Below are 25626 nucleotides of genomic sequence, written 5' to 3'. Positions count from 1 at the left end.
CACTTCAACAATATAATATCTTAAGAGTCTTCTGTGGAATCAACTCAAACAGGTTGGAATTACTTGAATCTCGCGCTGACACACCTCCTCACACTCCGTCTCTTAAACGTCCTTTAAATTCCCCTATACTCTTTACCCAAGCTTATTAACCCCACAGATACTTTCTTACTACAATATCTTAAGTCTAGTACGTAATCATATCAGAGGCTGGAATTGTTTGAATTTCGCGCGAAAACATCCGCTCTTCACACCATCTAAATTGTGTTATATTCCTTATCCAAGCCTACTAACCCTAGGAACACTTCAGAACTACAATATCTTAATAGTATAGTGCGGAATCATGCCTTTACACGCTTCAGTTACGCTCTAATAAACTCCTTTCAATAGCGAGAAAATATGAGCAGTCAAGTGAATGGCATCTACCATCACCATGACAACGGGTCGTGAATAGCCAATCCCAGCCCGCCATTTCATCCGGGACCTCAAGATGACCACACTGATACAATATAGTTTAATTTCCAGCCAAGATCCTAGTTAACCGAGACATATATGGTGGATAAAAAGCTCTTAAAAATATGGGTGTTCCGAGGAAAGTATACCACTAGGGAATGTGGGTTACATTAGTAATGGAAGAATATTTTGACAGCAGACGAAACTAAAGGTACAGTTACTAGTTAGTGTTTTTGTGTGTTTGTATGTATGTGTGTGTGTCGTGGAGGAGTGATCTGTTCCCCGGGCCGCCGAAAGGCAAAGGCCCGCGTCACTCCAACGTGACAAATCTCAAAAAAAAAAAAAAAAAAAAAAAAGAGTGATCTGTGTCTGTCCATGTGGCTGTATGACGAACCAGGCGTGAGTATTCAGCATTTGACCAAACACACTCACGCAGAGACTGTCCCTTTAAACCTTCGTCCCTTTAAACCTTCGTCCCTTTAAACCGTACCCAAACAAACGCTTTCGATTCGCGTAGGCAGACCAGGGCAGGCTAGCTCTCTCTGACCGCGCCATGTGACGTATTCTTAGGGTCATATGCTTCTAGTGAGAATAACTCGCCGGCTAGGGAGGCTGGGAGTGTTAACTGGTTATTTAACAGAGTAGAAGATGAGAGAGATACTGGAATGTGTGATGGATGAGTGACAGGGAGAAGAAAGGTGTAATCTGTTTGACGTAAGGGTGACAGGCTGTGTGCGTCCGTGTGTACATGTATGTGGGTGGGTGTGGGTGACTGGGTGTGTGTGGTGGGTCAGTGTCCGTATGTATGTGTGTATTACCCTTGTGAGACCCGCTATGTGTGTGTGTGTGTGTGTGTGTGTGTAGGGAGGGAGAGACACGTGAGTAAAGAAGGGAGGATGGGGGTCAGGAAAGAGGAGGAGGAGGAAGAGGGCTGACTGGGTGGAGCTCTTAAAGATAGTATTCAGAAATTACGTGTTTTCTTGACGGCTTCGCTGAGTCACTGTGTTAGGGAAGAGGAAGAGGAGGAGGATGAGGATATAGAAGTGATGTAAGCATAGGTAGGTTTTAAGTTAGTGTCGGTAAGGTTTAGGTGAGGTTAATTAAGAATAGGTGATGTTAGGTTAGGTTAGGCCACGTAAGTTGAAGTGTGTTAGATTGTAAGGTTAAGTAAGGTTTGGCTGTGTAAAAGATGAGGTGAGGTTTGGTTAAGATAGTGTGTTAGGTTAGGTAAGTTAAGGATAGGTTAGACTAGCATAGTTTAGGTTATATTAGATGAATTTACATTAACTTGCATAAGTTAGATTAGATTAGATTAAAGTAAGATTTGGATGACATAGGTTACGTTAGATCATGTTAAGTTATAGCAGATTAATTAGGTTAGTTAAGGTAATTGAGTTAGCAAAGGTTGTATTAGGTTAAACTAGCATAAGTGAAGAAGTTAAGTTAGATTAGGTGAGGAATGAGTAGGTTAGATGAGAGGAGGTGAGGTTAGGTTAGATTAGGTGAGGTTTGGTTAGATTATGTTAGGTGAGGTTAGGTTAGATTAGGTTACGTGAGGTGAGGTTTGGTTAAATTAGGTGAGGTGAGGTTTGGTTAGGTTAGGTGAGGTGAGGTTTGGTTAGATTACGTTAGTTGAGGTTAGGTTAGATTAGGTGAGGTGAGGTTTGGTTAGATTAGGTGAGGTGAGGTTTGGTTAGATTAGGTGAGGTGAGGTGAGGTTTGGTTAGATTACGTTAGGTGAGGTGAGATTAAGTTAGGTTACAGTGAGGCGTCTCGAAGTCATGAGAGACATTGGCGGGGACAGAGATGGTACCTTGCCAACTCCACCTGAGAGAGAGAGGGGGGGGGGTCAGACTACTGCTTCATATAAGGACTGTCTTTAGAATTAACTTCCCTATGTTAATGTGTTAGTTTTCATATTTATTAAGAGAGAGAGAGAGAGAGAGAGAGAGAGAGAGAGAGAGAGAGAGAGAGAGAGGCAATATGGTGTAAGTAAAGGAACTAAAAATGTACTTCAAATGGCTTGATTCTCTCTCTCTCTCTCTCTCTCTCTCTCTCTCTCTCTCTCTCTCTCTCTCTCTCTCTCTCTCAATAAATATGAAAACTAACACATTAGCATAGGGAAGGTAATCTTCGTCCTCATTTACAGCCAACCCCAACCATTGCTAATATAGACTTCACTTTCATCCAGGTAGAAAATAAATCTTGTAAAATAACATTAGGTCTCGTCTATCATCCTCTAGTCCAGTCACCCGCTACGGACAAAAAGCTTTGACCTTATTGCAGACATTTGCTGCATTAATAATTGCATAATTATGGGGGATTTTAATTATCCAGTCACTCTCAAGACATCTTTATTTGTTCTACAACCACATCCAGTCTTAGAACTGGGAAGAAATTGCAAAATGCCAACTTTACATCTTGTAGATGGTTATAAAGGAGCATGCATTGCTTCTGATGCTGCTAATTGTTTTGTTTCACAGTGAAAGGCTTTAAATGTAGTTGGAAAATATCATAGGAAAAAATTGTAGTTAATATTGGATACAAAATATCAAAGTAAGATTAGCTAAAGAATTTTTAATGTTGGGAATAGTAATCCATATATATATATATATATAATATATATATATATATATATATATATATATATATATATATATATATATATATATATATATATATATATATATATATATATATATATATATATATGGGAGTACATTTTTTGTAACGGTGTGAATGATAAGATTCCACTTTTCAGTGTTGCCACGGTGACGGTGGTGGTGGGCATGATACAGATGCAGGAGGTGGAGTTTGTGCCCGATGGAGACATGCACCTGGACAAATTGTGTTGGTCATTGGTCAGACTGGAGTTTACATGTGTACCTCCTTCACCATCATTGGTGGACACTTCACCATGAGTGTTAGTGAAATGTGCTCTCTTTCTTACTTTATTTGTATATCACAAAAATTTAAGGCCAGTTAGTTGTCTAGACTTTAAGTCTTAAAATGAGAAAATCAATCTACATAATTTTTTAAAAGCAAACAGTTAAGGCATTGTAAAGTAAAAGTCAAAATATATTTTGGTTATTATTTTTTTTTGCAATCAACAACTTTCATGTAGAATTAAATAAATACATTCATCAAACTTAATATCATATTTAATAACAGCTAGAGGTACCAATTTGCAGATGTCTATGGAAAATTTGTATGATAATCTTGTGGCCAACAAGAAAGGATACAATGAATGATGACTTATTATTGTAAGAAATCTTTCAGAGTTGTTGTTGTGTACTTCCACATTCCATGGAGACAGCTTTTTCCTTCACTTTTCAGCATTTAAAAAGTGATAATTTCAACAGGATGCTTGAGCTGTCACGGTGCTGCTGCTGTTGTCTGCCATCATCCCCCTGACACAGACCACCCTGCAGACCACCTTCATCCTGGGTGCCACACGTCGCTGCTGCTACAACTCAGAGCAACTGGAGCGCAAGCCAGGAAGGGAGATGGTAACTTCTCACTTAATTTGTTGTTTATTTGAGGGCCTAATGACAGACACATAATGGAATGAGTATTTGTGAATGTTTGTTTATATCGAGATACAGCATTCACATATCTTTTAAGTGCCACCTTCCAAAAACAATGTCAGCCAGAAAAAATAACTGATGAATCTAATTACATTTCAAGTCAAAAAGTTTTCCTTTAACCACTTTGCTCCAGATGCTTAAAAACATGCGTTGCTCACATACATGGCGTCGCGTAGGCTCGTGAGTGGTAACTTATCTAATTTCTAATCATTTCTAATATAATTTCTGTGTGTGTGAGTGTGTGTGTGTGTGTGTGTGTGTGTGTGTGTGTGTGTGTGTGTGTGTGTGTGCTGATGCGGCTGAGAAGGTTGCCTTATGATAATTATTGACAAATGAAGGTAATGGATGCGCATGTCATTAATACTTTTTATGTGTGTGTGTATGTGTGTGTGTTATGTATACACACAAACACACACACACACACACACACACACACACACACACACACACACACACACACACACACACACACACACACACACAAAGAGAAGTAATAGACACGCATCCTTTACCTTCATTCATCAATAATTGCCATAAGACGACCTTCCCAGCTGCATCACTACACACACACAGACACACACACACACACACACACACACACACACACACACACACACACACACACACACACACACACACACACACACAGAACACACACACACACTTACACATCATGTAGTGTAGTGGTTAGCACGCTCGGCTCACAACCAACAAGGCCCGGGTTCGAATGGCGGGCACGGTGAAGCAGATGGACAAGCCTCTTAATGTGTAGCCCCAGTTCACCTAGCAGCAACTAGGTACAAGATGTAACCCGAGGTGTTGTGACCTCACTGTCCCGGTGGGTGGTGTGTCATTGGCCTAAGTCCTACCCGAAGATCGGTCACCATGAGCTCTGAGCTCTTTCCATAGGGAAATGGCTGGCCGGGTGACCAGCAGATGACCTTAGGTTAATCACACACACACAGAGAGAGAGAGAGAGAGAGAGCAAAAGGGCAATGAATGAAACAGGGAGGAGGGGGAACTGTGTGTGAATGAACACATCATCTACATGAAACATTTGATTGATTATAAAGCACATGTGCATCATATATAGTCATGAATGTGGAGGAACAGCGGAGTGAGTGAGCAACCACAGAAAGGAGGAGAGAGTTGGACATGCGGAGAGAATGGAAGGGGAACAATTTGAGAAGATAAGCATGCAAATACATAAATATAAGGTGGAATAGCAGTGTTTGGTGGGAAGATGAAAGAGAGATGCCTGTTTATGAAGCAAAATGGTTGTGCAAGAGAGGAATGATTGGAAAACCATTCCCACCAAAGCCAACAGACCTTACACCATATTTTTACAAACCACAGCATCTCTATTCATCCATTCTGTGTGTCTTCTATTCTTTTTCTCCACGCTTACTCTGTTGTGGGTCTCTGGGCTGGAGTACATCAGAGAAAGTTGACACAGACTGGTATATAAGAGGATGTTGTCTGTAACTAATGCTATGGGGACATATTGCAAGTCTGTGGGGTGTAGTGAATGAATAAGTGTGTCCTCTATAGCATACTTAAAAACCACACTCTCACATGGAAATCAATCTCTCTCTCTCTCTCTCTCTCTCTCTCTCTCTCTCTCTCTCTCTCTCTCTCTCTCTCTCTCTCTCTCTCTCTCTCTCTCTCTCTCTCTCTCTCTCTCTCTCTCTCTCTCTCTCTCTCTCTCTCTCTCTCTCTCTCTCTCTCTCTCTCTCTCTCTCTCTCTCTCTCTCTCTCTCTCTCTCTCTCTCTCTCTCTCTCTCTCTCTCTCTCTCTCTCTCTCTCTCTCAATAAATATGAAAACTAACACATTAATATAGGGAAGGTAATCTTGGTCCTCATTTACTCCCAATCCCAACCATTGCTAATATAGATGTCACTTTCATCCACTTAGAAAATAAATCTTGTAAAATAACATTAGGTCTCGTCTATCATCCTGTAGTCCAGTCACCCGCTACGGACAAAAAACTTTATGACCTTATTGTGGACATTTGCTGCATTAATAATTGCATAATTATGGGGGATTTTAATTATCCAGTCACTCTCAAGACATCTTTATTTGTTCTACAACCACATCCAGTCTTAGAACTGGGAAGAAATTGCAAAATGCCAACTTTACATCTTGTAGATGGTTATAAAGGAGCATGCATTGCTTCTGATGCTGCTAATTGTTTTGTTTCACAGTGAAAGGCTTTAAGTGTAGTTGGAAAATATCATAGGAAAAAATTGTAGTTAATATTGGATGCAAAATATCAAAGTAAGATTAGCTGAAGAATTTTTAATGTTGGGAATAGCAATCCATATATATATATATATATATATATATATATATATATATATATATATATATATATATATATATATATATATATATATATATATATATATATATATATATATATATATATATATATATATATATATATATATATATATATATATATATATATATATATATATGGGGAGTACATTTTTTGTAACAGTGTGAATGATAAGATTCCACTTTTCAGTGTTGCCATGGTGACGGTGGTGGTGGGCATGACACAGATGCAGGAGGTGGAGTTTGTGCCCGATGGAGACATGCAGCTGGACAAATTGTGTTGGTCATTGCTCAGATTGGAGTTTACATGTGTACCTCCTTCACCATCATTGGTGGACACTTCACCATGAGTGTTAGTGAAATGTGCTCTCTTTGTTACTTTATTTGTATATCAGAAAAATTTAAGGCCAGTTAGTTGTCTAGACTTTAAGTCTTAAAATGAGAAAATCAATCTACATAATTTTTTAAAAGCAAACAGTTAAGGCATTGTAAAGTAAAAGTCAAAATATATTTTGGTTATTTTTTTTTTTTGCAATCAACAACTTTCATGTAAAATGAAATAAATACATTCATCAAACTTAATATCATATTTAATAACAGCTAGAGATACAAATTTGCAGATGTCTGTTAAATTTGTATGATAATCTTGTGGCCAACAAGAAAGGATACAATGAATGATGACTTATTATTGTAAGAAATCTTTCAGAGTTGTTGTTGTGTACTTCCACATTCCATGGAGACAGGTTTTTCCTTCACCTTTCACCATTTAAAAAGTGATAATTTCAACAGGATGCTTGAGCTGTCACGGTGCTGCTGCTGCTGCTGTCTGCCATCATCCCCCTGACACAGACCACCCTGCAGACCACCTTCATCCTGGGTGCCACACATTTATGGTATCATTCAAAATGTCCTTCAAAGAAACCCCTTTGTAATCCAACACACTTAGCCCATTAATCCTTCCATTTCTCATCAATTTGTTCAACATTCATATTTTTCCCTTATAGGGTTGAACAATTTTCATGGGTTCAGAGCAAAAGGCTTCCTCATTCCTCCCCAAGGTATTCTCGGATGGTAAGCAGGTTTGACTCTGGAGCAAACCTGACCAAGGGCTACTGCCCAAGGCTACAGAGGTTCCTCTCCCTGAGGCTGAATGCACCATGTGAGATGGTTCTGTTATGTGGATGAATGTCATGGTGGATAGCAGTGCCACCACATTCCTACAATCATCCATCACTCCACTGCTCAAACGCTTCTGCAACCAATGATAGGTATGCTGCCACATTCTGCATGGTCTCCTTGGCTCTCAGATAAGGATACTGTCAACAGGTTTGGGATTGCCAAAAAATCATAAGGAGCTATGTCTGAAAAGTCCAGAGAGAGAGAGAGAGAGCGAGAGAGAGAGAGAGAGAGAGAAAGAATGAGCAAGAGAAAGAGTAGGATGAAGCAAAGGAAGAGTCAAGAGGGAGGAAGAGAGAGTAGGACAAGAAAAAACAGAACAAATAAATCCCCTACACGTCTTGTCTCCATTCACACAAGCCATGAAAAGCTTGTCCATCCCTGAGTGCTCAGAAGCAGTGTTCCACTGATGATGTGGAAACTTGAGACACCCAATCATTTAATGGGCTTTAGTAGGTTTTGTCACCAGTCTTCTGTGTGTCACTGACTACATTTTGAAATTTTTATCTGTTCTATTTAATTTTGTGTGTATGTACACAATGTTTATGGTCAATAAACTATTTATAAAACTATTTATCTGTGTGAGTAAGATAAAAGCAGTTATTGTTATTATTATTATTATTATTATTATTATTATTATTATTATTATTATTATTATTATTATTACACATTTTCCTCCTTGTATTTAAATATTATTATTATTATTATTATTATTATTATTATTATTATTATTATTATTATTATCATGAATTGTTCTTGTTTATAAATAAAATACTGTAACTGATTATTATTATTTTTTATTCATTTAGACTCTCTCTCTCTCTCTCTCTCTCTCTCTCTCTCTCTCTCTCTCTCTCTCTCTCTCTCTCTCTCTCTCTCTCTCTCTCTCTCTCTCTCTCTCGAATAAAATGACTGGTGAGGAACTCTAATAATTAAAGTGCTAAAAATTCCATTAAACTACGAGAAATAAGACAAATAATTAATGACACACCTAATAACACAAACAAGGAGTAACAAACAAAACTTAAGCCAGAAAACACGAAAAGATAAAACTATCATATAAAGAAATACGAAGTTAAAAAAAAAAATCATGAATATCAAATAAATAACTCACATATAATCAATAAACTCGTAAGGAACAGTAAATAAACAATTAAGCCGTTCATTGCAAGGGCCACAGTCAGAAAGTGAAAAAAAAAATGCTTAGTTAAATACCGAGGCTAAATAAAACAAGGAATTAGACAAATTACAAATAATTAATAAATAAACACATAAGGAATAATGAATAAACAAAAATTAAGCCAGGAAGACTATTATAATTATTGCAAGGAGACAATATGTATGTATGTATATGTATTGTATGTAATTCGAGGTTAAAATGGCTTAAATCTGACCAACAGCAGGCCATAAGTGAAGGTGTTCCTCAAGGCAGGGAAGGGGGGAGCAATGAATAGGAGAGGGGCTATAAACTATTGGGGGGATAACAGTCCCAATGACTATTAATTAATGACGCATCCAGTTTAGCGTGTGTGTATTTTTCGCGTTGTGATAATTTAAAGGTTTCCTCGCGTTTTTATCTTTATTTATTTATTAATTTATTTATTTTATTTATTTATTTTATTTTTTTGGCAGGTGTTATATTTGTTGAGTGTTTTAAGTAACTGTGGCTCATTGCATCAAAACTCCATTCATTACCTTCGTGGGAAGGTTCAATTTGGCAAGGTTTTTTTTCGCATTTTGGGTTTTGTAGTAAATTATGCATTTTCTCATATTTTTCTTTGCTGGTATTGTCCCTTCCACGCCATATATGACTGGAAAGTTGGGGGCGCCTTCCCCCCCACCCTCCACTGCTACGTTTTTTTTTCTTAATCAGTCAACCAATCAATCAATCCCTTCATGAATCATACCCATTTCCAGGTGTCACCCCCACCCATAGATCTCTCATTCTGTCATGTATGAACAAATGCTAAGGGCAAGCTGAACAAGTACAAAGGGCAAGCCAGCTGTCTCTTTTAATATTCTTGCCTGAAATAAGATTATAAATGAGGGTCTATTAATCATCCATTAAATAATCCATTTTTATTGCTTTCTCATTCTTCTTCCTCTGTGTATTGTTAAATTGGATGGTTATATCATTGTCCCTTCCTGTGTTTTAGTGTGCCATTACCTGTCCTCTCTTCCAGCTGATATTTAGTTTGTACTAAAATAGACTGGCATAACTTTACAATTTATACACAAATAACAACATAAACCAATAATGCATTGATATTATGCATGATAGGAGTGGACATTTCCACTCTACATCATTAATGAATGCATGATGAGACGCACACTATTACAAAGCTAATGAGTTCAATACAAACACTCAATAACAATTTCAATAACTTTATTAAAAATAGCAATCTTTATAAATCATGAAACCAGAAAACTTTAAGAACCTGGGGCTATAACATCAAATGCACAATAATGCAAACACTTTTTACACACACACACACACACACACACACACTCTTTAATGATATTTCCTAATATACAGTATAATTCCAAACAGAGAGAGAGAGAGAGAGAGAGAGAGAGAGAGAGAGAGAGAGAGAGAGAGAGAGAGAGAGAGAGAGAGAGAGAGAGAGAGAGAGAGAGAGAGAGAGAGAGAGAGAGAGAGAGAGAGAGAGAGAGAGAGAGAGAGAGAGAGAGAGAGAGAGAGAGAGAGAGAGAGAGAGAGAGTGATGAACTACCTGGGGTCATAAATGCAAAGTACAGGTATCAGTCAGGCAAAGCATAGTGCTTGCCTGTCTCATATGGAATGTAAAAACATGGCTTCATATCATTCCAGACCAAGGATTATGGCCAAAAGTTACCAAGCAGTGCTGAGCAAAATCCAGTAGAGTAATATTCAGTATCATTGAATTACTGACAAAGTAAAGATCATTATGTGCAATGATACTCACTACCTAGGAGCGCTTTGGGTTACTACCAAGAGTCTGACCATGCTGGCAGAGATGGTTAGTCTACAACACATTACATACTTCTCTATTCAAATCAGTCAGCTGATTAAATGGTGAGTTAAACCATTTTGATAATCTAAATCATATTAAGGCATTGGATGAGACCTGGACAGCTTGGGTCAACACCATACATAGGTACTCCACTACTCTGTGGGAGACACTTGATTGTGGCAAGAGTCATCACAATACCAAACACCATCCTTGACAAAGCACAGCATGGCCCACTCATCCACAGGAACCCAGCCATCTCTAAGGAGCAAATCAATGCTGCCCAGTGTCACTCCCCATCACTTTTAGGGAATAAGAAGTAGATCCCACCCCAGCACCATCTTTACATAGAATATAATACAGAGGACAAAGAAGGAATACAAACAGGGCACATGGTATGGTATAGAACACCAACCCTCACTTTTGGAAAACCCCAGCCACTCAGTAGGAGACCAGCCAGTCACCATGGCTATCACCTGGGGATTCTTAGGAACAGGTGTTAGGTATAGAATGAGAGATAAAGAAAACTCCCAATACATTTCAAGTCTATACGCAATACAATTTCAAGTCTACATAGATAGACAAAAAAGTGTTCATGAATTAAACACAATATTGTAAGTTTTAAATGTTATGTGGTACCTTAGATAGATGGACAGGTCTTAGGAAGAGTATTTTGTCATATGTATGAATATATATGACTGTATGACATAGATGACTGGTGAAGTAGATTTTGTCCCTTATCAGAGTGGTTGTGTAGCTGAAACAAATTAATGATTATCAAAACTGAGACACATTTGAGCTGATTGGTGAATTACAGTTTCAGAGTGGATACGGCATACACTGGGATGATAAAACTACTGCAGTCATAAAGTAGATGAAAAAATACTGTGGGGAGGAATGTAAAGCAGTAAAATATGCAACAAAAGAAAGAAAGAAAGAAAGAAAGAGAGAGAGAGAGAGAGAGAGAGAGAGAGAGAGAGAGAGAGAGAGAGAGAGAGAGAGAGAGAGAGAGAGAGAGAGAGAGAGAGAGAGAGAGAGAGAGAGAGAGAGAGAGAGAGAGAGAGAATGATGTGACATGACATCTTTAAGTACAAATGAGTATATAGTAACCATACACTGATACTTGTCCCCTTATACAGTGATAAGTTTACCCAAACACAATGGACACGGATGGAACTTTTGGAGGCTAAAGTGCTCCAGGTGACTGGTGGACTCCATTTCATTGCGGAGGTCCAGGATTCTCTGCACAGTTGGGCTTTTGGTGTCAGTGGAAGTGGTGGCAGTGTGGCAGCAGTAACAGTTTTGGTCTTTTTTGGTGTTTGAGGCGCTCGTCAGCCACCTTTCCACTGCTGGTGGGTGTCTCAGACTCACTGGTTCCTGTTCCACATCAAGAGTGTTAGCAGATGCCACTTGTATTTCATCTACTTAGTACATTACATCATTACATAAATAACTGGTGTTATCTGATATTAAAGTGCTAATGAGCAACATGCCACAGAAATCTGTTTATTTCAAGAAAATTATGAAGATAATAATAATGTTTTGTTGCACTTCATAAGATGGCTCAGTTTTTACTACTCACCAACACTGCTAATGATAGCAACTGGACTCTTAAGGACGCTGCTTATCTTCTCGAGCTGCTCAAGGTCATGATCTGCTTCCTTTTCCTGCACCAGCTTTGATATCAAATCCTGCAGGAAACAACTGTGTTAATTCACATTTTGAATAAATCTAATAGATGAAATTTCACTTACAACACCCTTATGTGTCTCTGGTGACTCATGGAGGACAGATACATCACCTGAGACTAAATGGTCAGTGAAGAAGTTGACCCTTGATCCTGGCTAATCACATTAAGTACATTAAACACTCCTGTTAACTAATAAATGAGGGGTAGATTTCTCTGGAAGGTTACATTACACCGTTTGAGATGCAGCAGAGATCACTAACCTGCCAGCAATTGAATAAGAATTGTGTGAGATGCAGCAGAAATCACTAATCTGCCATGACATGAATAAGAAGTGTGTGAGATGCAAAAGAGAGCACTAACCTGCTGAGTGGTTTTGCTTCATTTCCTCTCATTCATGATGGAGGCTGGCAAGGTCTAACTGGCGTTCTCGAGCTTGCTGCTTCATCACTCCTCGCTGCAACTGGTAGATGGTGATGTAGTCACCTGAAAAAGGATAAAATTCTTCATTAAAAGACCAAGGAAATGGCATAGAGTAAACAGTAAACACTTCCTCCACTTCACTTTTACAGATGATTCAGTTGCAGCTTCTATTCAAGCTCAGTTCCTCCCAATCTTGTTGTTTCTCCTGATAAAACAATAAGTTTGTTTCTCTCAACTTTTCTTAATACAGCCTCAATAAACAAATCCAATAACAATGCTTTTATTTTGTTATTAATTAAAAAAATTGAGCATCAGTGAGGAAAAATTATTTGCTTTATTATTAGAGAATATAAACTTTCTTACCTTTTGGTTCAGTTATGACATCTTCAGACAACTTTTCATGAGCAAGAGATTCTCCCAGCAGTTTGTTATACTTATCGCTCTCACAGTCTAGCTGAACCTGAAGACTGCTGCACTCACTCTCCAACCTGCTAACCTCAGATGTCAGTGTAGCCACTTGACCCAGCAATTTCCCCTTGGTATCTGTACCTGGAGGTGAAAAATTGATGCAACAGAGGGCCAGACAAGAATGACCAATGGAAGTAATTAGACGTAATGTAAGAAGTGGGTATAAGACTAAGGGAAATAGAAGGGCAATGGAGAGAGGGTTAGATGCACCAGAAATGTCTGTGGAGCCAGGAAAAATTTAAACTTGTAACAGAGATAACTAAGAGCAACTGTGAATGAATAAATGTGATGTGGCCTCAACCCATGACTGGGAAAATGCAAAAGCAGCACCTCAGACACCAGGACCATGATGACTGGCAGCTCACAAAATTATCTGCTGGCCTAGTCACCACAGGAGGCTAATCCACAGCTAATCCTATCAGCTGATCATCTTGGGTGAAGTAATTGTTTATCAGTCTGGCTGTTGAGTCCTGATGCAGAGATGTGTGTGTGTGTGTGTGTGTGCACTTTGGAAAGCCTCCCTCCATGGAGAATGTCAGTTTGATATACAAATATATATTCATGTGGATGGTAGCTCACATTTAGCTTCTGAGTTCTCACATGAAGAGGTGCCATCCTTGTCTTTTTCCTCTGAGGGAGTGACTTTATACTCTGTGATAAGTGCATGCAGCTCACTATTCTGTCTTGTGACGTCTTTGATTTCTATCTGTGAAAGACACAAGAAGGCAGTAAGTTAACTTGTTTAACATGCCACATCATTTTATATATATTATGCCAAGTTTAAACAGGAAAGCCTCACCAGAAGCATCAACTAAAGACCAAAGTGATTAACAAATCTTTCACTTTACCAGCCTTAATGACAAAAACTGCTGATGTAGCATCCCATCCATATCCTGCATTTTTACACCTTCATGATTCCCACACTGCATCATTTGTTCATGTCTTAAAGACACGGTCATGACAGAGTAGTCCTCACACTCCTGTCAGTGCTCTTCTGCATACACTTGAGCCTTGCACACTCCAAGCATTCCTTCCACTCATCCTTCCACATCTAAAGCACCATAGTACTCTTTACCCATTTTTAAGGAAACTGTCTCCGTGCATAAACAAACACACAACCTCACGTACTCCATGTATTGTTTTCAGTAATGATTAATCTTACAAAGTACACCAAACTAATATACAAAGACACTTGTGGTACCTTTGAAAGTTTGAGCTTATCTTCTAGTTCTTTAATCAGCTCTGTCAACGTGATATTTTCTTGAGCAAGGTGGTCGTGGCTGAGGCCATTCTCTTCAAAGTGGCTGTGGTTGTGGACCGTCACCAGCTGACCACTAAGGGACTCTCTTCTCCCACAACACAGTGATCTTGCGCTCTTTCTGCAACGCCTTTTGCCTGGTGAACAGCGTGGCAAGTGCACATACATTAGAACAGTATGTGACCAATGATGCCTCCATTCTACATTGCCATGACAAGAATACAGGGCTTTACTGAACATAAACCAATGACGCCTCCATTCTACATTGCCATGACAAGAATACAGGGCTTTACTGAACATAAACCAAGGATTCCCTCCTCCTCTCTCTAAGGGTTATGGTTCTCTCAACAGTTACAGCGTGGTGTGAGAGATGCAGTGCTGTCAAGGCTTTACTATTTACAGGAAGCAACACACCAATAAATAAATGTTACTTTGGAAATGAAACTGAATAATCAAAGGCTTTATATCTCATGAACTTCCCTTCTTTAATAAACTGTCTTCAAGCTGACAGACTCCAGTAGTATTGCATCTTAGGAATATTCTACAGCTGATTTCATAATAACTGCTCTCTAAAACTGACTACATGCCTCCTTCCCTGCCTCCTATAGACTCTACTCAACAATTGTTGTTATTCTGTTGATGCTGGTGTGACAGTTAACCAGTATATTAATTCCTTAGTTATGTACACTCTAGAATGGTGGTTCATTTTATCTACCAGTGATTGGAATTCCCAGCTTCTAAGTATTACATTATTATTTGTTGATTGGTACCATTTGTATGCAATCAGAGAAAGATTTCAATATAAAAACATATCCATGTTACTGTTACCTTTCAGAATGTAAACCAAAATGAAAACTATGTAAATTCTTACTTTAGATTTGTTGTCATTTCATTGAATGATGTAATTTCTTGGTTCTTGTGCTTCTTCAAATGCAGTCCCTTGTCTGGTTTCTCTGTCAATTCTAATTTCTTATTGCTCTGTGGAAAAACAAAGTGCAAATGTTTAGGATGAACTGATTCAGTAGTATTGCTGTTCACAATTTCTGCAGGAAGTTTACTCCATATATTTACTATACGATTAAAGAAAAAATGTTTGGCCTTGTGGGATTTAAAACGTTTGGGTATAATCTTGAATCCATTATTTCTTGTTAGGTAGAATGAATGAGGAGGAGGAGGAGGAGGAGGAGGAGGAGGAGGAGGAGGAGGAGGAGGAGGAGGAGGAGGAGGAGGAGGAGGAGGAGGAGGAGGAGGAGGAGGAGGAGGAGGAGGAGGAGGAGGAGGAGGAGGAGGAGGAGGAGGAGGAGGAGGAAAGAGAAACAAAGATAGGAGGGAAGGAAGAAAGGAAGAAAAGGGAATAAGAGATTAAGAGAGAGAGAGAGAGAGAGAGAGAGAGAGAGAGAGAGAGAGAGAGAGAGAGAGAGAGAGAGAGAGAGAGAGAGAGAGAGAGAGAGAGAGAGAGAGAGAGAGAGAGAGAGAGAGAGAAACACACTAAAAAGTAATAAAGAATAATAATAAACTAAAAGAATCAATCTCTCTGTCTCTCTCTCTCTCTCTCTCTCTCTCTCTCTCTCTCTCTCTCTCTCTCTCTCTCCCCCCTTACCCTCCCCTCACCCATCTCTCCTCCCCATCACACTCATTCATTCATTTCCATAACACACAGGCACCCATTCCTCCATCACCCACACACCCCACCCACTCTCCCCAAAACCCTTACTGCAGTCTAGTTTCCCTTCCTCCCTGACCCTCACACACTCACCCAGGGGTCGCTCGAGGGTCTTGGAGGGCGTGTGCACTATTGGAAGGGAGGTCCGAGGCTTCACGTTCCTGCTGCGCCCAGTGGAGAAAGTCTCAGCCTTGCTCATGATACCTGGGTCGTCATCCCAAGAGGAACTGTTAGCGTCCGATTCTGCGGAGATAAAAAGGAGGAAGTTAGCCTGGGGAGAAGGCGTGGGGAGACAAGTGACAGGTGTGGGAGTGTGGAATGGGGGTGGGAGCTGATGTTAGTGAGGTCAGGATATGGGAGGGGGAGAGAAGGGAAGGTTAGTTTGGGGAGATGTGTCAGTGAGGTAGAGGGGTTCAGAGGGGCGTGGGGAGCAACAGGGGGAGGAAAAGGTTAGTGTATTGGGAGAGTAGGGAGACACTCAGGAGGGGAGAGGAGAAATAAGCAGAGATTGAATGAGGGGGGAATGGAGAGATTGAGGGGAGAGAGAGAGAGAGAGAGAGAGAGAGAGAGAGAGAGAGAGAGAGAGAGAGAGAGAGAGAGAGAGAGAGAGAGAGAGAGAGAGAGAGAGAGAGAGAGAGAGAGAGAGAGAGAGAGAGAGAGAGAGAATTATTCATAACTTCTATGATGTCTGGAGGAGAGCTAGGAGGAGGAGGAGGAGGAGGAGGAGGAGGAGGAGGAGGAGGAGGAGGAGGAGGAGGAGGAGGAGGAGGAGGAGGAGGAGGAGGAGGAGGAGGAGGAGGAGGGAGACAATCATTCACATTATTATTCCAAAACAACCTGTTGACTCTCTCTCTCTCTCTCTCTCTCTCTCTCTCTCTCTCTCTCTCTCTCTCTCTCTCTCTCTCTCTCTCTCTCTCTCTCTCTCTCTCTCTCTCTCTCTCTCTCTCTCTCTTCCTCTTCCTTAATTTGCAATTATTCTTTACTTTTCCTCTTCCTTTTTCTTCTTATCTCCCTCCTCCTCCTGTTCCTCTTCTTCTCACCCTCCTCCTCCTCCTACACCTTCACTTCCTGATCTTCCTATTTCTTCTTCCTCCTCCTCCCTTTTTTTTTAATTTCCTTTACTCCTCCTCCTCTTCCATGTTCTCACTGTTGCATTCAAGCCAATCCACCTTCCCCTCTCCCCTCCCCTTCCATCAATCACCCTCTCCCCACCTCTTCTTCTCCCATCATCCCTTCCTACCCTTCCAACACATAACTTATAACACAGCCAACCCTCTCCCCTCTCCCCTCTCTCCTCTCTCCCCTCTACTATCCTTTCATAAGAACATAAGAAATAGGGGAAGCTGCAAGAAGCGACCAGGCTTACATGTGGCAGTCCCTGTATGAAATATACCTACCTTTTTCCACCTATCGTCCCCATCCATAAATCCGTCTAATCTTCTCTTAAAGCTCCCTAATGTTTTAGCACTAACAATGCTAACAATGTGATTACTGAGTCCATTCCATTCATCTACCAGTCTATTTGAAAACCAATTTTTTACTATCTCTTTTTAAATCTAAGTTATTCTCTTGAACCCGTTATTTCTTGTTCTATCCTGGTTGCTGATCCTAAGAATTTTGCTTACATCCCCCTTGTTATAACCCTTATACCACTTAAAGACTTCTATCAGGTCCCTTCTTAACCTACGTCTCTCTAAAGAATGTAAATTTAACAGCTTCAGTCTCGCCTCGTAAGGAATACTCCTCATCCCCTGTATCCTTTTAGTCATTCTCCTCTGTACTGATTCTAATAGACCTATATCTTTCCTGTAATGTGGGAACCAAAACTGCACAGCATAGTCTAGATGAGGTCTGACCAGAGCCAAATATAACTTTAATATTACTTCGGGCCTTCTACTTTTAACACTCCTAAAAATTAATCCTAATACCACCCTATTTGCCATGTTTCTGGCCTCTATACATTGCTTTCTTAGACGGAGTTCAGAGCTAACTATAACCCCTAAATCTTTTTCATACCCTGAACCTACCAGAGTTTCGTTGTTTATTGTGTACCTACTGTGTGGGTTTTCCTCTACCTACACTCAGTACTTTGCATTTGTTGATATTAAACTGCATTTGCCATCTGTGTCCATTCGTTCATCCTATCTAAATCTGCCTGCAAGGTGATGGCATCTGATCTACCTGTCTTTGTGTCACAGCATGATCCAGATATAGGATGTCATAACTATCACCATTATCTGCTGCCTTGTACACTTTACTGTAAAAAAATTAACAAGTTTGTCAGGCAAGACTTCCCCTTCATGAAGCCATGCTGTGATTGATTTATCAAGTTATGTTTGTCTAAATGCTCCCTAATGTTCTTTGTTGTTATTGACTATTATTTTACCTACAACAGAAGTTAAGCTAATGTAATTAGACATTAAAGTATTATCTTCTTTCTTAAAGATGGGTACTACATGTTTGTCTAAATGCTCCCTAATGTTCTTTGCTGTTATTGACTCCATTATTTTACCTACAACAGAAGTTAAGCTAATGTAATTAGACATTCAAGTATTATCTTCTTTCTTAAAGATGGGTACTACATTAGCCTGCCTCCACATTACTGGTACCTCACCTGACTCCAGTGATTTCCTAAAGACAGAAACTAACGGCTCACTAATAACCTCTTTGCATTCCTTAAATACTCTGGGATATATTTCATCAGGTCCTGGTGTCTTGAACATTTTTATCTATCTCCTGTTCCACTATCTCCCTAGTTATGGAAATATCTGTCAGCTTCTCATTCTCATCTGCTGTGAACACCTGTTCACTATCTGGCATATCCTGCATGTTTTCCTGGGTGAAGACAGTTAAATAACATTCATTCAGAATTTTACTAATCTCCCCCAGAACTAACCAGCTCCCCATCTGCTGCCTTTAATAGACCTATTGTTTCCTTATTCTTTGTCCTGTATACTTGATAAAATCCCTTGGGGTCCGTCTTCGCCTGGCTGGCTACCTTTAATTCATAACTGCTTTTAGCTTTCCTCATTAACTTCCTGATTGTTTTAACTAATTCATTATATTGTGGCCTTAAAACCTCTTCCCTTGTCTTTATATACTTAAATAAACACTTCTTTTCTGCCCTATATAATGTTTTAACCTTGCAGTCATCCATTTAGGGTAATTTCTGTGATCTTATTGCTCTCTGCGGGATGTTTGCTAACTGCCCTGTATGCAATTTATCTACAAAATATTTATAAGACTCATCTACATTAACTTCACCTAATCTCCTCATCTTGGCCCCTTCTATCCTCTCCACTCCCTCATCTACTTACCTCAACCTCACCTCTCTCATCTCAGCATGACCTGCTCCTCCAACATAAACACATCTCCCCCTCTCTCCCTCCTCCGACCCTTCAAGACACATCTTGCCTCCTCTTGTCCTACACCCTCACACCTCACCTCACCTCCCTCACCTTGCCTTATCTACCTCACCCTGTGTCCGTTGCCAGTCAACTCCTTGGAGGTACCCTTTTAATTCCTCAAAATCTGCTCTCCTAAGGTCAGGTATTTTACTAGTGTTTTTTGTTCCTAAAGGTTTTCTCCCATTTTAATTTGTACCTAATTTCCCACTGGTCACTGTTACCTAGCTGTCCTCCAACCTATATCTGTGTGCCTGCTTCCTCCCTGTTAGTTAGCATTAAATCTAGAATATTGTTTCCCCTTGTGGGTTCTACAATTACCTGTTTTGAAAAAATTATCCTGAATTACCTTAAGAAATTCCTCTGCTTCCCTGTTACCCACCATCAGGCTCCAGTCGATATTCATAAAATTAAAATCTCCTACCACACATACCTGACTGTACCTGCCTGCTCTATTTATTTCCTGCCAGTGAGGTGTTAATTTCCTTTGTACTGTTAAGTGGCCTGTACACTACTCCCAGCGCTACTGACTGTGATCCTTCCTTAATATCTACCCATATCGACTCTGTTTTGCTAAATGTTTTAATTCTACTGTTAATACAACACTGTAATGTGTCCCTAACATATAATGCGATGCCTCTTCCTCTCCTGTTTTTCCCTGTCTTTATAGAATAGTGTATAACCATCTATCTTAACTTCTGGATTAAATACTTTTCATGAAATATCTAACCAAATTTCTGTCAAAGCAATGATATCAAGGTTCTCTACACACGCCATTCCTCTAAGCAAGTCTATTTTATTCAGAATAATTCTACAATTCATGTAGTAAACACTTAAGCTATTCCTTGCCTTCTCTGAGAGAGAGAGAGAGAGAGAGAGAGAGAGAGAGAGAGAGAGAGAGAGAGAGAGAGAGAGAGAGAGAGAGAGAGAGAGAGAGAGAGAGAGAGAGAGAGAGAGAGAGAGAGAGAGAGAGGCCATTTTCTGTCTATGTCCGCGTGTCTGATTGTCATTCTATTTGCTTGCTTGTGCTCTCTCTCTCTCTCTCTCTCTCTCTCTCTCTCTCTCTCTCTCTCTCTCTCTCTGTTATTGGTCATTCCTTCCAATTACCTCTCTTCCTTCTCTTTTATCTTCTTCCTTCCTTTCTTCCTTCATTTATTTTCCTCTATTTCCTCCTCCTCTCAACCAGTAAGAAGAGGGAGATTAGGAGGATGAAGATGATATTAGAGAGAGAGAGAGAGAGAGAGAGAGAGAGAGAGAGAGAGAGAGAGAGAGAGAGAGAGAGAGAGAGAGAGAGAGAGAGAGAGAGAGAGAGAGAGAGAGAGAGAGAGAGAATTAAAATAAAAAAATAACTATATTAAGAATATTTTTTCGGAATTATGAATTAGATTTTTTTCTTTTTTTTCTCTTCTCTTCCTCTTTTTATCTTTCCTTCCTCCTCCTCCTCCTCTTTCTCCAGTTCATTTCCTTTCTTTTCTTTCTTTCTTTCTTTCTCTCGCTTTCTCACTGTTTCTTTTTTGCCCTTGCTATAATCATTCTTTGTCTTTCTGTGTTTTCATCTCTCTCTCTCTCTCTCTCTCTCTCTCTCTCTCTCTCTCTCTCTCTCTCTCTCTCTCTCTCTCTCTCTCTCTCAAAGAACACAAACAAACAAACGTCTTTTTCTTTCCCCACTCTTAACTCCCCAAAACTTTCACTCTCCCATTTCCATCTCTTCAAATTTCCTCATTCTCACCACATTAACACCCAAAACACCCCCATTATCACCCCAAACCCTCATTAAGATATCCAAAAAGCCGAAAACACCCAAATCACACCCTCATCCACCCCATTCCCCATTCACACCCACAAAAACAAATTTACCATCCCTTTCACCCCAAAACACCCCAAAAAACACACCATTCACTCGCTCATCACCCCTTGCCTTACCGAAGGACCTGGCATCGAGGGTCTTGGAGGAGGGGGAGCGGGCTGGGGGGAGAGAGGCTTGCTGTTTCCCCCCCACCCTCCCTGCAGAACCCCGTGGAAGACGTCTCTGCTTCGCTCATGATCCCAGGGTCGTCATCAAACACTGCCGCAGGGGGAGAGTACCCGTTGCCCTTGCCCTGTGGGAGATGGGGAGATTAGTGGGGGGATGAAATGGGGAGGTTGGGGAAAGAAAGGTGATGGGGAGGTGTGGTGAAACTGGAAGGTTGGTTTATGATGGAAATGGGGAATCAGAGGAGCGGATGGGGAGGTTAAAGTGGGGAGATTAGTCTGGAGAAGTTGGGAGAAGGAAACTGAAGGGAAAATGTGTGCTTAGTTTAAGGTGTGAGATGGGGAGGAGATGGGGAGATTAATTTGAAGGTATGGGGAAGTGGGAAGGTTAGGGGAGAGAGGGAAATGGGGAAGTGAGAGGTGACATTTGGAAAGGGAGAGAAATAGGGAGGTTAGTAAGGAGAGATGGGAAGATTAATTATGGAGAGATTGTGGGAGGTGGGGAAGGGTAGTGTAGTGGTAATAGAATGGGGAGGAGATGGGGAAATTAGTTTGACAGGATACGAATGTGGGGAGATGGGTAGGAGATGGAGAGATCAGACTGGTGGGGAGATGGGGAGATTGTGTTCGGTTTTAGTATAATCGGAAAGGTTAATTATGGGCCCTGTACTTTTTGGGGAGGTTAATTCAGGCAGGAGATGGGGAGGTTAGTCTGGGGAGTCTGTTAAGGGCAGTGTTTGTTTGTGTCATTGGGGAGATTACCTAGGACAATTATATCAGAGTGGGGAGCTTAGTTAGAGGGGGAACACTGGGGAGAAAATACACAATGGAATTCAATGCATCAATATATTACACAAAACCAAAAAATAAATAAATAATTGGGGAGATAAGTAGTTTGGGGAGATTTGGGAGAGAGGGGAGATAAGAATAACAGCATTGTACACCTGTGGGGAAAACATTAGTACACCTGAGTTAATGTAATTAGCAGAGGCAAAGTAAGGAAGAGGGGAGGGAAAGAACTATAAAATCTGTCAAGTTTCCTGAGTGACATTCTTAGTTCTTGAAGTTATTTACATTGTTCAGACAGTGGCAAACCACCCAGCATCTCTATAACACAAAGCATACAGTCATCAACAAAAAATAAAAGAAATTAGTATATTGAAACTTTACCCAATTCTTAGTTCTTAGTTCTTAGTTAGTATTCTTAGTTCTTGAAGTTATTTACATTGTTCAGACAGTGGCAAACCAGCAAACATCTCTAACACAAAGCATAGTCATCAACAAAAAATAAAAGAAATTAGTATATTGAAACTTTACCCAAGTTGCAGAATGGGGGATCATGCAAGCTCTGCCTGAGTTACAAGACAGTGCTATTTCTACCATCAAATAAATCTAAGAAGAAAGAGGAAAAGTAAAAGAAAAGAAAAAATAAGAAAAAGAGAACCCAATTACCATGCCCTCCACCCAATAAAAAAAATGCCCACTGAAATGGCAGTCCCATAAAAGGGTCAAAGCAGTGGTCAAAAATTGATGAATAAGTGTCTTGAAACCTCCCTCTTGAAGGAATTCAAGTCATACGAAGGTGGAAATACAGAGGCAGGCAGGGAGTTCCAGAGTTTACCAGATAAAGGGATGAATGATTGAGAATACTGGTTAACTCTTGCATTAGAGAGGTGGACAGAATAGGGGTGAGAGAAAGAAGAAAGTCTTGTGCAGCGAGGCCGTGGGAGGAGGGGAGGCATGCAGTTAGCAAGATCAGAGGAGCAGTTAGTTAGTGGAAAACTCTGAAGATTGAAGAGCGTGGGCACGGGAGCAGGTTAAGTCATTGCGCACATAAACGCAGCATCCAGCTTTGGATAAAAAATGAGGATAGAGAAAGTAGGAGGGAACAGAAAAGGGGCTACTGTCAGTTGCCTCAGACACCTGAGTTTCAGTGAGGAAAAGAAGATGAGGTTTAGAAGAGGAGAGGTGGTGTTCTACAGATTGAAAATTAGATCTTAGACCACGAATGTTGCACAAGTTAATGAAGAAAAAGTTGAGGGGGATGTCAAGACACTTAGGCTGCGCCCCCCCTGGACCCCCCTAAAGTTACTAACCTAACCTATGCTTTTAACCTAACCTATCCTTTTAACCTAACCTAACCTAACCCTGCGTGTAAACCAACGCACGAACGCACGCAGTGTAACTTCAGCACGGACAGGTAAGCAGGAGGGATCTCGGGAATACTGGAGAAACTTTAACATTGTATTGTAACCTTAATATCAAGGCTTCTGGGTAGTCGCCTAGCTGTGAGGAGGTGTCGGACCTGACTCACCAGTAAATACATAAAGACGGTCCCTGTGTTTCTCAAGCACCCTTTATGGCGCAGTGAGTAGGATGAGGAGCTGTCAGCGGCCATGGCCGTCGCCACTGTTGCGGCGCTGGAACTTCAGGACAGCCTCACCCTCGACGAGGACATGGTGCTGCAGACGTCAAGAAACGATCCCGTGTACCAACTGCTGCTGGCCAGGGTGTTGGCTGGTGACTGGCACCCACACAAGTCCCAGGAGCTGGTGTGCTTGCGCCCCTTCTACAGCATTAGGGAGAGGCTGGGTGTGTCGCGAGGCCTGGTGACGTACACTTTCCACAGCAACCATCCTCGCCTGGTGATTCCGGACCTCCTACGCAAGCAGGTTGCAGCCCACCTCCATGCAGGCCACCAAGGTATAGACTCGATGCTCAGGAAAGCGCGACAGGCAGTATACTGGCCTGGCATTGAAGGGGACCTGAGGCACCATCGCAACTGCTCTGACACGTGCAACATACAACCCCCTGAGCCTCTCCTCTTCACTCCGCCCCCTGACTATCCCTTCCAGCAGACTGTGGTGGATTTGTTCCAGCTGGAGGGACACGACTACATCGTCTATGCAGACAGGCTCACGGGTTGGCTGGAGGTGTCTCAGCTGCCTGATGGCACAGAATCAGGCAGAATTAAGGATGTGGTGCGTCACCACTTCTCGAGATGGGGTGCCCCAGAGCAGCTCTCCATGGACGGAGGTACCAATCTAGGAAGTGAAGAGATGAAAAGTTTCCTCCAGAAGTGGGGGGTAGGAGTTCGGGTGTCCTTGGCGCACTTCCCACAGTCAAACGGAAGGGCAGAGGTGGCCGTGAAGTCCGCCAAGAGGATACTACCGGGAAACACTGGAGGTGATGGCAGTCTAGACAACGATAAGATCTCTCTTGCCTTGCTCCAGTACCTTAACACACCTCTACGGGACATCAATAGGTCACCGGCTCAGCTGGCAACGGGCCGCCAGCTACGGGATGGATTACCATCAGTGAAACGGAAGCTTGAGGTGGACAATTTTGGGAGGAGGACGCTGCGGCAGCGGGAACGTCAGATGGCGGACCACCACGACAGAGTGGTGGCTGACAGGAATGTCACACGCTCCCGCGCGCCTCTTGCGCCTGGTGACAGGGTTCTCCCAGGACCACCAGCACGGCAGGAGATGGAACAGAGCAGGTATCGTCATAGAAGCAAGCAAGGGACCACAGGCAGCATCTTGTCAGACTCGACGGTAGTGGCCGTATCTCCCTCAGAACGCGGCAACTCAAAACGGCTGCAGTGAGTTGCCATGTTCAAAAACAAGCACTTAACCACTGTATTGCTGTGTTACGTTACCATTTTCTTCATTGACACATATAAAAACTTAATCCATCATTTGCTAACTGTTTCCTGTAAGGCTTCCACTGTGCAGAGGGGAGAATGGAGCCCACCAAGACGAGCGACTCCGGCAACACATGAATTACACGTTAATTTCTGGCAAAATGAAGCAAAACACTGCAGATGTGTATAGAGTACTTCCCACTTAGTATTACTTCAACTATCAAATCCCCAAGCCTAACTCGCGGGACACCCTGCATATGGTATTACCAAGGTCCATCTACACTGGTCAGCCAGCCAAGCGGGGAGGAGAGGTGATGACGTCATCCCCGCCACACTTCCTGCGCCACCCCAGGACAGCTGACTTTTGGCGGGATGTTCGGGCACTTTGGCCTGACGCCTCAAGTTTGCTGTTGTTTACATATCGCTTGTGGACACTGGGCTAGCTGAAGTGTTCATCAAACCCTCCACAGTGCTGTAAACAAGTAAACATGCCGAACAATTGCTCAGTGTTTGGATGCAATACACGAAAACAAAAATAGGTTTAGGTCACTTACCATACGGC

General features: G+C 41.3%; 1 long non-coding RNA gene across 6 annotated transcripts in view; it reads left to right on the top strand.

The window, feature by feature from the left end:
- The first annotated feature begins 704 nt into the window (after positions 1-704).
- LOC135098238 (uncharacterized) overlaps positions 705-25626 on the top strand; it is a 38987-nt gene continuing 14065 nt past the window's right edge. The window contains exons 1-5 of one of the 6 annotated variants that reach the window (XR_010266739.1): positions 705-849; positions 3212-3373; positions 3813-3959; positions 6569-6730; positions 7168-8338. This is a non-coding gene — a long non-coding RNA (uncharacterized LOC135098238). Of the gene's footprint in view, positions 850-918; positions 1036-1137; positions 1509-3211; positions 3374-3812; positions 3960-6568; positions 6731-7167; positions 8339-25626 lie in introns of those variants that run through there. The other 5 variants (XR_010266740.1, XR_010266741.1, XR_010266743.1 and 2 more) reach the window with 5 other exon arrangements.

This window comes from Scylla paramamosain, unplaced genomic scaffold (genome assembly GCF_035594125.1).
Source record: "Scylla paramamosain isolate STU-SP2022 unplaced genomic scaffold, ASM3559412v1 Contig51, whole genome shotgun sequence".
In the NCBI taxonomy this organism is placed as follows: Eukaryota; Metazoa; Arthropoda; class Malacostraca; order Decapoda; family Portunidae; genus Scylla; species Scylla paramamosain.
The sequence above is the reverse complement of the archived record's forward strand: the minus strand, read 5'-3'. Positions and strand labels throughout refer to the sequence as shown.